We start from the raw sequence: 16,660 nt of genomic DNA on the forward strand, positions 1-16,660 counted from the left end.
TTTTATGTTATGTTGAAGGTTGTAGATTAGTATTTTGTTACAATAAATATCACATAAATTTAATAAGTAAAGGTTTGGTGTTGGTTAACCTCTTAATAGAGGTTTTGCATTGTGATAATACTCTTTCTATCTTTGTGAGAATAATTGTGTATTGTTTTACCAAGTGTAAATTTATCAGTGACTGAAGAGACTCTCAGTTATAGCCAAAATTATTAACATTCTCAATGCTTGGTTCTTGATTGTGGGCACATGTCTCATGTCTTTTTGGATCTGGCCTAAAGATAGATTTTGCTCTTTTGAAGCCTTATGTTATCCAAAAGAATCTTAATAAAGATACATTCATTTATGCATACATACAGGAGTTTTAAGTCAGCCTCGGTCTGTTCCTGTGGCATTCAATATTTATTTTCACCCTCTGTGGGAGCAAAATCGCAATAAGTGTCTGAACGCCAATATTTTATGTAGCACGATTTTTCCCTAAAGCAGTTCAACTCCAGGATTTCTCTTGTTATAGCAGTAAGAGTGTACCCTCCCCTCAATCAATTTTAGCAGAGTAAAAATCAGAATAGAGGCTAAGACCATTTAATAACTGAGTTCAATTAATTACACGTTTGTTTATAAAAGTGAAATGGAGCAATACATAGATTTGTTATGAAGGTTCAGAAACAGAATACAGAATGACAAACCACAGCAAGGGAGGCAAAACGAGGACAGATAGATGAAATGTTCTTATTTTCCCTGCAGCAACAAGCAAATGAGGCTTTAGATGGGGACCGAGAACAATTAACCTGCCTGCTAAAGAAACTGAAGCCAGAAGGGGCCGTGGGCCCAAACAGACTCCCGGGTGCCCTCTTCAAAGGAGACATTCTGAGCCCATTACTTAACACCCTTATTCAACAGTTCACTTCTCACAAATTGGATTCCTATTTCATGGAAAGGCAGTATCCTACAAACAATTTAAAAGAGTGGAAACCCTGCTTCACCATCGATTTATAGGCTCATCGCTTTGATAGATGTAGAAGCAAAGTTCTACACATCTTTTCTAATGCAGCATCTTCAAATGTGTGTGGAAGAAAACAACTTGATCCCACAAATTCAAACGGGATTTAGAGCAGGCATCGGGACATCAACAGATTTAACAGCCCTTAGTCTCTTAGTAGAGGAGGCCACATACAGGATGTCATGCCTATTTGCTTGCTTTGTAGACCTTAAATAAGCCTTAGAGTGGGTACCTAGAAGCTGCCTCCGGTCTAATCTGGTCAAATGGGGAATCCCACGAGATCTCTTGAGGGCAATTATAGAACTATACTACAAAACATGGGTATAAGTCAAAACAGGAGTTGGCAGCATACTAACGAACAAGATGCCCACTAAAATGAGTTTAAAGCAGGGCTGTGTTTCGGTCCCCAGCCTGTTTAACCTACGCATCGCTGATCTTGCTGGGGTTCTCTCACAGGACAACACCCATCCGCCAGCACTAGCCTCAGAACAATTAGGATGCTTACAATATGCTGATGACATTATTCTGTTGAGCCAATCACCAATAGGCCTACAATACAGCATGAAGGCCCTAAAAGGGTTTTTTGATCAGCAAGGACTTGAACTAAATTTGAAGAAAACATCAGTGATGTGGATAGTCGAGTCCAAATTCAAATCATTTTCTCGGTTTTTAGAAGAAAAAAAGTGGAAGTGGCCACCATATATAAATATCTGGAGTTCATTTGGAAACTTGAATGATGGGGAAACAGCAGCTAATGGCTATGCAAGCAAAAGCACAGTCCAGATTTTTAGTTTTAAAACACTAAAGAAAAACCTGAATTGGCCATCTCTAAGTCATCTTCTAACAGAAATGCCAGCACAGTTGTTGCCTACAGTGTCCTACAGTGTTGAAATCATGCTGGACCGGTAAATTGACACATTAAACAAGATCCTAACAAAAACATATAAAGCTGTTTTTATCATCCTGAAAAGTGTCTCCCCAGCCCAAGTGCGGCTCGAGTTCAGATAAAAAAAACTGTTTTTCAGAGCAAAGGTGCATTCATCAAACTACGTTAAAGTCTACAGGAGTCCAAGAGTGGGTCCATCAACAACCAATGCTGGCTGCAGCACAAAAGGCTTAGGGAAAGTACCTGAATCAGGCTATTCAGGACGTGGAAATGAAAGAAGCATGGAGACTAGCATGGGGAAACAAGTCTTCTACAAAGCAGCAAATGCCATGGTTCGCACTACATCCTATGCCATGGACAAAGACATCCTGGAGCGTGAAAGGCAAGCATGGGCTCTGATAGGTTCATACTCCAGACAGAGCCAGCAGGATTATCTGGCATTGCACTTCTCCATGCCCATAAAGCATTAGTTCATGTTATTTCATTTTGGAATTCTAGAGACCAAAGATCTGTGTCCTACTTGGAAAATCCAGCACACAAATCAAATGTGCAGACTATGTGGCTACAAGCAGGAGTCATTAACCCATATTTTATGTACATGTCCGGTGTTCGGGGCAGAAAGGAAAAAGTTTTTGAAACTATCTTTTGTACTCCATCCATTGCAGATCCATTCTTGCAGAGGAGCAGTTATAGGCTGGCTAAGTGGCAAGTCGATTCCTTCTAGGGGGTGAAATTCCTAAAACCGCCTCTCAAAGACCTTGAAAAAAGAGAGATGGGGTGAATGCTAATCATGAAGCAATTCTAACGGGGAAGCAGAAAGCCCCATCCCTTTGAAGGATCAGTTGCAAGGACAAGCTCAGACAGACAATGAGCTATAATGCAGACAGGATGTAACCAAATCAGGCAATCTGTATGGTTGCAGGTTCACATTGAACACCAACAACTTAACTTTAGGTCAGAGGGCAGGGGGAGAGCTCTGTGTGAAATTGGGGTTAGGTGCTTACAGTGCAAATATGAACCGGTGTAGAAGTTGTAGATTAAATAACGCATACACACTTTACCAATGGCACAAGCACTTTAATTTTTGAGAACGGAAGGTTGGGGTGACCTTCATGCAAAAGAGGGAGAAAGTGTATACAGTGGAAAGACTATCTAGCAGAAAGGTTGTAGGTCTATAAAAAGCACTTCCACTTTACCTATGGACGAAGTATGGGCTGTGAAAGGGAAACAATTAATCCATGAGGCCGTAGCACATGAAGAAGTATCCTTGTTATATTTTAGCTGATCTTGGTTTTATATTTTTAGCTGTTATGTAATGGTTTTAATTACCTTTGCAAATAAAATTTGATTTGATTTGAATGACAAACCACAGCAAAATTCCTATTTAGACAATTAATTCTAGAGAAATGTTAAGTGTCAAACTCATAATGAGTTCTGTCAGCAACCTGAGGAGAAAAATAAAGTCTCAAAATAATCAGATGGAATATCAAGGGGAAAATATAAAGTCACCCAGAAACCCTCAAAACAAGGGGTATTTACACAAATCATGAATAACAATCAATAGAAATTGCAAATTCAGCACAGTGTGAATATGGTTAAGTCGCATTGGCAAATCAAAAACAAACACATAATTATTAAAGTTTCTTAACACTAACTTATTTCTTAGCAACTGCTCTTCTGGATGTACAACCTAACATGAAACATTCCTTAAAAAATAACTCTTAGAATTATGTTCTTCTTCATTCCTGCTTTGGAAAATCCAGTGGAAATCCTTCAAAATGATACATAAGGTACACGATGGAAAGGTTCATTAAAAATATATGCATTCTCATATACTCATCCCCTTTTATGTCAAAGCACGCTGTGCTCCACGGAAACTGTGGCAAGAAATGACTTGCAGTGGGTCACTGATTGGGAGGGGAGGGTGACAGGAGCAAGATTAACTCAACACAAAAAAACTGCATCCCTTTTAAATAAATGGTGTCTTCCATGGAAATGTGTTATAACTATGCTACATTATTAATCACACTTTTAAACAAAATAACCAAATAGTTTCAAGTGCAGAATCATTAATTCAGCTATATGGATAAACAAATTCTTAATTCACAGAAGTAATTTGCCTCTCAAAATTACACATCAGAAAAAACGTTGAAAACCCCCCTTACATTTTAATAATCACAAAAACCCTATTAATAAACTTTATTATTAGCCATTAGATTGTTCAAATCTTCATCTCCTTAGATAATTTAACATATTCCACCATTTACTTTAACTGTTGATGCACTCAGTCCCTGTAGTTGTCCATTTCCATATCCATTGACCTCTTCTTTTTTCCCAATTTATTGTTGTTCTTAATCCTACTATCATGTCTATTCATTATATGAACTAATAATTTTAATAAAATAAATCATGCCATTGCACAAATTATATTAATGAATATAGGGGTTAAAAAGGACTGAAGAGAACCACCAACAATATTAACTAACTATTCATCTACCAAAACTAGTTCCTCACTCGGTTATCCACGATTCTACAGTATCTCATAATCTTGATTCCCCCAATAGTCCAATAGTCAAATTAGTTATATTAGTAATGAAAGAATGAATTGCTCCACTCTATCTCAGAATGTAACTATGAGACCTCTTAGCTTTAATTACCTTGCAAACTTCACCTTCTTCTGCCAAATAAATATCCAAGGAAAGATGGTTCTCCATGACCATTGTTGTAATTGCTACCATGTTCACACTCACTAACTTAAAAGACACTGTTTTAGCTACAGCAAGCTAATCTACTACTGTAGTTAATCATCTAATGCTGTGGTTATTAACATTTTAACTTATGTAGACCCCATTAATCATTACTGGAACTCGGGGACCTCCACTGAATCAATATTGGAATCCTAGGACCCTTCCTGAGTAATTATGGGAAGTCCTATTAAGTCATTATAAAAAGCCAGGGACCCTTGCCATACTATTTCAAATTGTTTGAATCGCAAAACATTAGATAGAAAGTATGGAAACACTCATTCATCAAAAAAATACCCATGTGATGAAATATTTTACTTCACTGCGCCAACAAATCTTTAAATTCAAACCTTTTATGAGAAGGCTGGAGATTTTCTAAATTCAATTGAAGCGACTCATCGTCCACAATATATACTATCTGATATACTTCTCCTACAAATCAATATGAAGATGCTAACTTATCTTTTACCCTCCAGTTTCAAATTCTTTCACATTTACAGAAAGTTGAATTTTTTTCAGTTTTGAGTTTTACTTCTGTATTTATATACAGTTTAATAATCTGGTAATACTATTTTATTTTCTAAGTAGTCAGACCTCCTCAGAAGGCTTCATGGACTCCTAGGGTTCCCCAGACCACAGGTTAAGAATCACTGGTCTAATCATCACATCATTCAAGACTACTCCCACTGGAGACATATCAGCTCCTAAAATATGTGGAGCACTTGTTCAAAACATAGTTTCACTATCCTCAAAAAATGATGTTCATCTAATTCATCTACATGATAAATTCTAGGGAAAACCAAGCTACCCAATGCCTCAGTAGGTTAAAATAAGCAGTGTTTCAGAAAACATAATAAACTCCCCTCATAATAGGTTCTTCTCCAGACAAAATATTTCCATTGACTTCATATGATTTGTCACATACACTTTCACCTACAAACTCTACTTTCTCCTCTTCCACAGGACTATCCCTTACAATACACATTTCACCTTTTCTTTCCTGATCTATTTTCAAAATGGAATTTAAACCTGAAAACCTTTATTATACTTCTTATTTTTACTTCTGCTCTTCTAAATTCCTCACTTTTTTTGCAACTCTTTCATTATATTCTCTATTAAAATCATGCTCTTCACGATTCAGTAAAGACGAATAATCACTGTTCAAATTAGCATTATATTTTTTTTGTGTAATCACTCTCAAATATTCATCATCTGTTATTGCTTTGTTATTCTCAGCAATAAACAAATTATCTAAACCACATTAACCCCTTCCCCGCCACGGACGTAATGGTTACGCCCATGGCAGCGCCCGTGTGGCGCCATGGACGTAACCATTACGTCCACGGACTGGCAGTCGGGGGAAGCGCTAGCGCTTCCCCCGAGGGCCGCCCCCCAACACCCCCAGGCCAGGGCTGAAAGGGGAATCCCTTCCCCTTTCACGCCCCCCCCCCCCCCCATGACGTCAGCGCGCGATCGCGCGCTGATTTCATGGAAAGGGGGAATGACACGCTGGAAGCCATTTGCTTCCAGCGCGTCAAGGGAGAAGGTGAGTATTTCACCTTCCTGCGGGGTGGGGGTGCTCTCAGAGAGGCATCGAGGGAAAGGAAAGGGTTTTCCTTTCCCTCGATGTCTCTTTGAGCATTCCTGCTGCCCGATCGCGATGCGATCGGGCAGCAGGAATGCCCACTAGACACCAGGGATTTCTGTATGTGTGTGTGTGAGTGAATATTAGTGTAGGGGAGCGACCCCTTGGGCAAGGGTCGCTCCCCTTTGGGGGCACATGCTTTTTACGTCGTTTCTGCCCCCCCTGGGGGCAGATTGGCCCTATTTTTAGGCCGATCTGCCCCCAAGGGGGGCAGAAAGCCACTAGACACCAGGGATTTTATTGTTGCTGTGTATTTTTTGTGTTGGGGGGCGGCCCCTTGGGCAAGGGTCGCTCCCCTTTGGGGGCACATGTATTTTACGTCGTTTCTGCCCCCCCTGGGGGCAGATTGGCCCTATTTTTAGGCCGATCTGCCCCCAAGGGGGGCAGAAAGCCACTAGACACCAGGGATTTTATTGTTGATTTGTATTTTTTGTGTTGGGGGGCGGCCCCTTGGGCAAGGGTCGCTCCCCTTTGGGGGCAAATGTATTTTACGTCGTTTCTGCCCCCCCTGGGGGCAGATTGGCCCTATTTTTAGGCCGATCTGCCCCCAAGGGGGGCAGAAAGCCACTAGACACCAGGGATCTTATTGTTGATGTGTATTTTTTGTGTTGGGGGCGGCCCCTTGGGCAAGGGTCGCCCCCAGGGGCCCTCATGTATTTTTGGGCAGTTCTGCCCCCCTTGGGGGCAGAGAGGCCTATTTTTTTTAGGCCTTTCTGCCCCCAAGGGGGGCAGAATCCCAATAGCGCCAGAAATAGTATGTATGTGTGCTTTGTGTTGGGGGGTGGCCCCTTGGGCAAGGGTCGCTCCCCCCAGGGGCGCAATGTATTTATTGTCGTTTCTGCCCCCCTTGGGGGCAGATTGGCCCTATTTTTAGGCCGATCTGCCCCCAAGGGGGGCAGAAAGCCACTAGACACCAGGGATTTTATTGTTGATGTGTATTTTTTGTGTTGGGGGGCGGCCCCTTGGGCAAGGGTCGCCCCCAGGGGCCCTCATGTATTTTTGGGCAGTTCTGCCCCCCTTGGGGGCAGAGAGGCCTATTTTTTTTAGGCCTTTCTGCCCCCAAGTGGGGCAGAATCCCAATAGCGCCAGAAATAGTATGTATGTATGTGTGCTTTGTGTTGGGGGGTGGCCCCTTGGGCAAGGGTCGCTCCCCCCTGGGGCGCAATGTATTTATTGTCGTTTCTGCCCCCCTTGGGGGCAGATTGGCCCTATTTTTAGGCCGATCTGCCCCCAAGGGGAGCAGAAAGCCACTAGACACCAGGGATTTTATTGTTGATTTTTATTTTTTGTGTTGGGGGGTGGCCCCTTGGGCAAGGGTCGCCCCCAGGGGCCCACATGTATTTTTGGGCAGTTCTGCCCCCCTAGGGGGCAGATATGCCTATTTTTTAGGCCTTTCTGTCCCCAAGGGGGGCAGAATCCCCATAGCGCCAGGGATACTATGTATGTGTGTGTGTGCTTTGTGTGGGGGCGTGGCACCTTGGGCAAGGGTCGCCCCCCCCCAAAGGGTGCAATGTAATCTGGGTGATTTCTGCCCCCTCCCCTTGGGGGTAGATTGGCCTATTTTTTTTTTAGGCCCATCTTCCCCCAAGCAGAGAAGACTAGACACGGGAAAATGAAAAAATGGTTAGTGGCGGAGTGTTTGTCAACTGGCGAAGTATTTACTTTTATGATAATAACAGTTTTTCTCCTTTTTGTTTTAGTTCAAAGCTTTTGCTGACTTTGCTGTGGCTTGTTGCAGTTTTGGCAGTAGTTGTCCTGCGGTTTGCGTAGTTGCATGTTTTAGGTAAGTAAATAAATTTACTCCAAGTGAGTATTGTTGCAATGCATGAATGACATGTTTGTAGGTGGTGTACTGAATGCAGGATTGTGTGTGAAATTGTCCTTAGAGTTATGCACAATGATTATTGTGTTGTCTTATGTCTAATTTGCTTTTTTTTTTCTCTTTTTAGTGGGATATCGTTGGTGATTGCTGTGGCTGTGCAGAGTAGTTGCTGGTGAGTCAAGCTTTTTCAGGCAAGTGAGCAGTATAGTTTTTGAGTTTTTAATTCTTAGTGATAAACCTATACTTTGTTACTTATCTTACACAGTGCTGGTTGTTGGTGGTGTATTTGTCCAGTTAATTTTAGTAGGAAGGATCATGGCCAGCCGTAGGATGACCGCTCAGCAGGTTGTTAGTGTGCTTTTTGAGTCATCTTCTGACCATGAATATGAGACTGACTCTGCATCTGAGGCAGAGGAGGAAGTGCAGGATTCTGGAAGTGAATTTTCTGTCAGAGATGAATCATCTGATGATGAAGCCACTCTCAGTGCTGATGAAGGGCCTGTTTTAGAGGAGGACAGTGATGTGCCAATGGTGCAGGAGCCAGCGGCTGAAAGGCTTCCCATTGGAAGACCTGACGCATGGGTTGCACCAAACATGGAGCAGCCACAGTTGCCTGCGTTTACTGGTTTTCCAGGGTGTCGAGTTAATACGGAAAACTTTTTGCCCGTCAACTTTTTTGAGTTGTTTATGGACGATATATTTTTGGAAGAGATTGTTGAGCAGACTAATTTGTATGCAGAGCAGTTTTTGAGGGACAACGCTGCCAGACTTAGGCCACACTCTAGAGCTAGCCGGTGGATTCCCACAAATCTGGAAGAGTTGAAAAAGTTCTTGGGTTTAACTTTTTTGATGGGGCTGATAAGGAAGCCGTCGCTGTCTTCATATTGGTCTACTAGTCCCTTGATGGCAACTGCTATATTTCCTGCCATCATGAGTCGTAACCGGTATGAGCTTCTTCTTCGGATGTTGCATTTTGTAGATAATGCTTTAGCCTTGCCACGAGATCATCCTGATTCTGACCGTCTTTTTAAGATTAGACCTGTCCTTGATCATTTGGTAGATCGGTTTTCAGAGATCTATGTTCCAGGGAAAGAAATATCTGTAGATGAGTCTTTGGTCCTGTTCAAGGGTCGTTTGGTTTTTAGGCAGTACATTCCTAGCAAGAGGGCACGGTATGGAATTAAATTGTATATGCTGTCAGAAAGTAGTACAGGATATGTTTATAATTTCCGGGTCTACACTGGTAGGGATTCCAATATTGACCCCCCTGGTTGTCCTCCCACTTTTGGAGTTAGTGAGAAAATTGTGTGGGAACTTGGTAGACGACTGTTTAACAAAGGTCACCATTTATATGTAGATAACTTCTACACTGGAGTTCGGTTGTTCAAGGAGTTGTTCAGAGTGGACACTGTTGCTTGTTGGCACAATCCGCTCTAATCGGAAAGGCTATCCAAAAGAGCTTGTCTGTAAAAAACTTGAGAAGGGACAGTGCAGTGCCTTGCGGAATGATGAGCTGCTAGCTCTGAAATTTGTAGACAAGAGGGATGTATACATGCTAAGCACCATCCATGATGAGAGTACTTCACCTGTGGCTGTTTGGGGTCAGGTTGCCGAAGTGCGCAAACCTGTGTGCATCTTAGACTATAATAAGCACATGGGTGGTGTTGATAGAGTAGATCAGAGGTTAGAACCTTACACTGCTGCTCGTAAGTCTTATGTGTGGTATAAGAAATTAGCGCTTCACTTGTTCCACTTGGCAACTTTTAATGCTTTTGTTGTGTTTAAGGATAGTTCTCCAGAGTCAAGGATGACATTTGTGAAATTTCAGGAGTCTATCATAGCTAGCCTTGTTGTGCTGGAACAGGCAAGAGTTCCTAGAGAAGCAGTGGTGGAGGATGTGGTTAGATTGAAAGATCGTCACTTTGCTGAGCACATTCCTCCCACGGCCAAAAAAAACTTTCCTGCTAAGAGATGTAGAGTCTGTGCTCGAAGAGGTATCAGGAAGGAGACTAGGATGTACTGCCCTGATTGTCCTTCAAAGCCTGGGCTGTGTGTGGGTGGCTGTTTCAGGAGCTACCACACACAGAAGAATTATTGGGAAATTCCGTGAGCGTAAACTGGTGTTTTATATTTTTATATGTTCGGTTTCACGGTTGGCATTAGTCATGTATTCAGTTAGAGCTTTTGTGTTTGTAGTTTTGTACTAATTTATGATTAGTGGTTTCTTTGTTGTTTAAAAACAAAAAAAAGGGGATGGCATGTGTAGAGTGGCGCTTGGCTGGCGGCGTGGGTGTGGTGGCGCTTGGCTGGCGGTGTGTGTGGGGTGGCGCTTGGCTGGCGGTGTGTGTGGGGTGGCGCTTGGCTGGCGGTGTGTGTGGGGTGGCGCTTGGCTGGCGGTGTGTGTGGGGTGGCGCTGGGCTGGCGGTGTGTGTGGGGTGGCGCTTGGCTGGTGGTGTGGGTGGGGTGGCGCTTGGCTGGCAGTGCCGGCCAAACGCCAGTCCACACACTCATCAGCTGGTGTGATTGCTGTATCAGGCATGTGGGCGTATGAAAGTGATGGGCCCTTGACTGGCGCTGTCTGTGGATGCGAGTCTTGTAATGTGCTGGGCCCGTGGCTGGCGGCGTGAATGGTCTAGTGCATGTCATGTATGAAAGGTGTGTGAATGGACTGTAAAGCGGTTGGTGCCTTGTCGTGGCTTTACAGCTCACGAGCTGTGAGTCATTGGTTCAGTTTTTTGGCCTTTCAGTTATTACCAGTGCATTTCACTTTTGTGAAATCTCTTGTTAATAAAATTTGATCTACTGAACCATCACTCACCCTCGTGCCAAATCCAACCAGTATGTGTGGTACAAATGACAAAACCTGCTCCGCTGTAATCAGGCGTCGCAGCACACTTGAGACACGCTAGGTGCCTCAGGTGGGACCCCGATGATGAAGCATGCCACCAACTTGGTTGGTGGGTGAGGGGTCTTCTTCACATAACCTAAGTGTGTTTCTTTTCACAATTTTAGTGTTTGGCACATCACGGACGTATGTGCACACAGCAAAGTGATATATTCCAAAAATACCTGTGTTTGGGGGGGAGGGCCCACCTATGTTTTTGGTCCTGGGTGCGGCCGTCATGTAGGGAAACCTACAAAACCCAGAAACGTTTTAAAACTAGGCACCCCAAGGAGTCTAGGGAGGTGTGGCTTGTGTGGCTCCCCCAACATTTTCTTACCCAGACTCCTCTGTAAACCTCACAATTTGCATAAAAAAGCATATTTTCCTGATTTTTCTTAGTAGGATCACCGCTCCAGCACAAAATTCCTACTCCCCAGTTTTCCCCTCAGTCTCCCAAGTAAAATGACACCTCACTTATGTGGGTCCCCAAAGCAGAGTCCGTCTAAAGATGTATAAAAGAATATGCCCTTATAAACTTGCTGTGCTATCCCTTCTATCCCTTCAGGTTTTGGGCCTTATTATGTTGCAGGCACCTGGGCCACCCACACAAGTGAGGTATCATTTTTATCGGGAGACTTGGGGGAACGCTGGGTGGAAGGAAATTTGTGGCTCCTATCAGATTCCAGAACTTTCTGCCACAGAAATGTGAGGAACATGTGTTTTTTTAGCCAAATTTTGAGGTTTGCAAAGGATTCTGGGTAACAGAACCTGGTCTGAGCCCCGCAAGTCACCCCTCCTTGGATTCCCCTAGGTCTCTAGTTTTCAGAAATGCACAGGTTTGGTAGGTTTCCCTAGGCGCCGGGTGAGCTACAGGCCAAAATCCACAGGTAGGCACTGTTTTCTCCCAAAATTGTGGATGTGTCCACGTTGCGCTTTGGGGTGTTTCCTGTCGCAGGCGCTAGGCCTACCACGCAAGTGAGGTATCATTTTTATCGGGAGACTTGGGGGAACGCTGGGTGGAAGGAAATTTGTAGCTCCTCTCAGATTCCAGAACTTTCTGCCACAGAAATGTGAGGAACATGTGTTTTTTTAGCCAAATTTTGAGGTTTGCAAAGGATTCTGGGTAACAGAACCTGGTCCGAGCCCCGCAAGTCACCCCTCCTTGGATCCCCCTAGGTCTCTAGTTTTCAGAAATGCACAGGTTTGGTAGGTTTCCCTAGGTGGCGGCTGAGCTAGAGGCCAAAATCTACAGGTAGTCACTTTGCTAAAAACAGCTCTGTTTTCTGTGATATGTCCACGTTGTGTTTTGGGGCATATCCTGTCGCGGGCGCTAGGCCTACCCACACAAGTGAGGTATCATTTTTATCGGGAGACGTGGGGGAACGCTGGGTGGAAGGAAATTTGTGGCTCCTCTCAGATTCCAGAACTTTCTGCCACAGAAATGTGAGGAACATGTGTTTTTTTAGCCAAATTTTGAGGTTTGCAAAGGATTCTGGGTAACAGAACCTGGTCCGAGCCCCGCAAGTCACCCCTCCTTGGATCTCCCTAGGTCTCTAGTTTTCAGAAATGCACAGGTTTGGTATGTTTCCCTAGGTGGCGGCTGAGCTAGAGGCCAAAATCTACAGGTAGTCACTTTGCTTAAAACAGCTCTGTTTTCTGTGATATGTCCATGTTGTGTTTTGGGGCATATCCTGTCGCGGGCGCTAGGCCTACCCACACAAGTGAGGTATCATTTTTATCGGGAGACGTGGGGGAACGCTGGGTGGAAGGAAATTTGTAGCTCCTCTCAGATTCCAGAACTTTCTGCCACAGAAATGTGAGGAACATGTGTTATTTTAGCCAAATTTTGAGGTTTGCAAAGGATTCTGGGTAACAGAACCTGGTCCGAGCCCCGCAAGTCACCCCTCCTTGGATTCCCCTAGGTCTCTAGTTTTCAGAAATGCACAGGTTTGGTAGGTTTCCCTAGGTGCCGGCTGAGCTAGAGGCCAAAATCTACAGGTAGGCACTTCGCAAAAAACACCTCTGTTTTTTTCCAAAATTTAGGATGTGTCCACGTTGCGCTTTGGGGTGTTTCCTGTCGCTGGCGCTAGGCCTACCCACGCAAGTGAGGTATCATTTTTATCGGGAGACTTGGGGGAACGCTGGGTGGAAGGAAATTTGTAGCTCCTCTCAGATTCCAGAACTTTCTGCCACAAAAATGTGAGGGACATGTGTTTTTTTAGCCAAATTTTGAGGTTTGCAAAGGATTCTGGGTAACAGAACCTGGTCCGAGCCCCGCAAGTCACCCCTCCTTGGATTCCCCTAGGTCTCTAGTTTTCAGAAATGCACTGGTTTGGTAGGTTTCCCTAGGCGCTGGGTGAGCTACAGGCCAAAATCCGCAGGTAGGCACTGTTTTCTCCCAAAATTGTGGATGTGTCCACGTTGCGCTTTGGGGTGTTTCCTGTCGCAGGCGCTAGGCCTACCCACGCAAGTGAGGTATCATTTTTATCGGGAGACTTGGGGGAACGCTGGGTGGAAGGAAATTTGTAGCTCCTCTCAGATTCCAGAACTTTCTGCCACAGAAATGTGAGGGACATGTGTTTTTTTAGCCAAATTTTGAGGTTTGCAAAGGATTCTGGGTAACAGAACCTGGTCCGAGCCCCGCAAGTCACCCCTCCTTGGATCCCCCTAGGTCTCTAGTTTTCAGAAATGCACAGGTTTGGTAGGTTTCCCTAGGTGGCGGCTGAGCTAGAGGCCAAAATCTACAGGTAGTCACTTTGCTAAAAACAGCTCTGTTTTCTGTGATATGTCCACGTTGTGTTTTGGGGCATATCCTGTCGCGGGCGCTAGGCCTACCCACACAAGTGAGGTATCATTTTTATCGGGAGACGTGGGGGAACGCTGGGTGGAAGGAAATTTGTGGCTCCTCTCAGATTCCAGAACTTTCTGCCACAGAAATGTGAGGAACATGTGTTTTTTTAGCCAAATTTTGAGGTTTGCAAAGGATTCTGGGTAACCGAACCTGGTCCGAGCCACACAAGTCACCCCTCCTTGGATTCCCCTAGGTCTCTAGTTTTCAGAAATGCACAGGTTTGGTAGGTTTCCCTAGGTGGCGGCTGAGCTAGAGGCCAAAATCTACAGGTAGTCCCTATGCTAAAAACAGCTCTGTTTTCTGTGATGTGTCCAGGTTGTGTTTTGGGGCATATCCTGTCGCGGGCGCTAGGCCTACCCACACAAGTGAGGTATCATTTTTATCGGGAGACGTGGGGGAATGCTGGGTGGAAGGAAATTTGTCGCTCCTCTCAGATTCCAGAACTTTCTGCCACAGAAATGTGAGGAACATGTGTTTTTTTAGCCAAATTTTGAGGTTTGCAAAGGATTCTGGGTAACAGAACCTGGTCCGAGCCACACAAGTCACCCCTCCTTGGATTCCCCTAGGTCTCTAGTTTTCAGAAATGCACAGGTTTGGTAGGTTTCCCTAGGTGCCGGCTGAGCTAGAGGCCAAAATCTACAGGTAGTCACTTTGCTAAAAACAGCTCTGTTTTCTGTGATGTGTCCACGTTGTGTTTTGGGGCATATCCTGTCGCGGGCGCTAGGCCTACCCAAACAAGTGAGGTATCATTTTTATCGGGAGACTTGGGGGAACATAGAATAGCAAAACAAGTGTTATTGCCCCTTGTCTTTCTCTACATTTATTCCTTCCAAATATAGGGGTGTGTGTAAAAAAGACATCTATTTGAGAAATTCCATGTAATTCACGTGCTACTATGGTCACCCCGGAATTCAGAGATGTGCAAATAACCACTGCTCCTCAACACCTTATCTTGTGCCCTTTTTGGAAATGCAAAGGTTTTCTTGATAGCTATTTTTTACTCCTTATATTTCAGCAAATGAATTACTTTATACCCGGTATAGAATGAAAACGCACTGCAGGGTGCAGCTCATTTATTGGCTCTGGGTTCCTCGGGTTCTTGATGAACCTACAAACCCTATATATCCCCGCAACCAGAGGAGTCCAGCAGACGTAACGGTATATTGCTTTTGATAATCTGACATTGCAGGGAAAAGTTACAGAGTAAAAAGTAGAGAAAAATTGATGTTTTTTTCACCTCAATTTCAATATTTTTCTTTTTCAGCTGTTATTTTCTGTAGGAAACCCTTGTAGGGTCTACACAAATGACCCCTTGCTGAATTCAGAATTTTGTCTACTTTTCAGAAATGTTTAGGTTTCTGGGATCCAGCATTGGTTTCATGACCATTCCGGTCACTGACTGGAAGGAGGCTGAAAGCACAAAAAATTGCACAAATGGGGTATGCCCCAGTAAAATGCCAAAATTGTGTTGAAAAATTGGGTTTTCGGATTCAAGTCTGCCTGTTCCTGAAAGCTGGGAAGCTGCTGAGTTTAGCACCGCAAACCCTTTGTTGATGCCATTTTCAGGGGAAAAACCACAAGCCTTCTTCTGCAGCCCCTTTTTCCAATTATTTTGAAAAAAATGAAATTTTCACTGTATTTTGGCCAATTTCTTGGCCTCCTTCAGGGGAACCCACAAAGTCTGGGTACCTTTAGAATCGCTAGGATGTTGGAAAAAAAGGACGCAAATTTGGCTTGGTTAGCTTATGTGGACAAAAAGTTATGAGGGCCTAAGCGCGAACTGCCCCAAATAGGCAAAAAAAGGCCTGGCACAGGAGGGGGAAAAGGCCTGGCAGCGAAGTGGTTAAAATCTGTCAAAGAGTAAGAATTTCTTTGAGATTAAAAATACCAATGAAAACATTACACAATAGTGAGAATGAAATCTCTAACTGCCCATATGTTGAACTCTACCCCACTAATGTATGAAGGTAAATATGTACACAGCATGTACTCATTTTTCTTACATCCATATACTCTCTTATCATTTTAGTATCCTTAAAACCATTAACTAAATGTTCTTCATTTGTCGGTACCCTTTTAAAAAAATTCTTCATGATTAGTTCTGTCTTCAGCTTTGCTGTTTCTATGATCTGAAAGATTTCCCACAGGAGCCAGTGGGCACATTGAAAGGCCAATTATTTCTAATAGTGTTATAAAAAAATAGTGCCATCCCTAGTTTTATATCATCTGCTGTTTCCTATCTTCACATTAGAGACCAATACACTTTCAAGGTAAAAATCAAAATAACCAAAATGTTCTTTAAAACAACAATATTTTTCTTATTATTTAAACAAAAGAGGACATCAGTATCAAATTTTTAGTTTTTGTAAAAGGACATATGTCAAAAATTCAAAACAATTTAGCCATAGATTGACCAGACTTCAAATGTTGCTTTAGTTATTTCAGGCCTCGACAAAAATCTTTTTGATCCTTTTCACATTTCTCATGAAAACAAAGGGCCAGAATTATCAAATATTTATGCAATACAGCAAGATGCCTTACTGCGCTGCATGAAACAGAGAGGGCAGGAATGTGCTGTATTTACCATAATACAGCAAATTCATTCTTTCTGCCTGCGCTGGTGCACAAACTGTGAGTTAGCATCAACACAGGCAATATGCAACATGGTGCAAGGGTGTCTATTTAGTAGGCAGGATTGTTTCTGTTCATGAAGGGACAATTTCATCCACAAAAACAATCCTCTGAGGTTTTTTTCCTCTTTCTGCATGTGCTAGAGAATGCAGCACACGTAGAAAGAGGAAAACATCAAGGAATAATAAATATATTTC

This window comes from Pleurodeles waltl, chromosome 2_1 (assembly GCF_031143425.1).
Source record: "Pleurodeles waltl isolate 20211129_DDA chromosome 2_1, aPleWal1.hap1.20221129, whole genome shotgun sequence".
NCBI lineage: Eukaryota > Metazoa > Chordata > Amphibia > Caudata > Salamandridae > Pleurodeles > Pleurodeles waltl.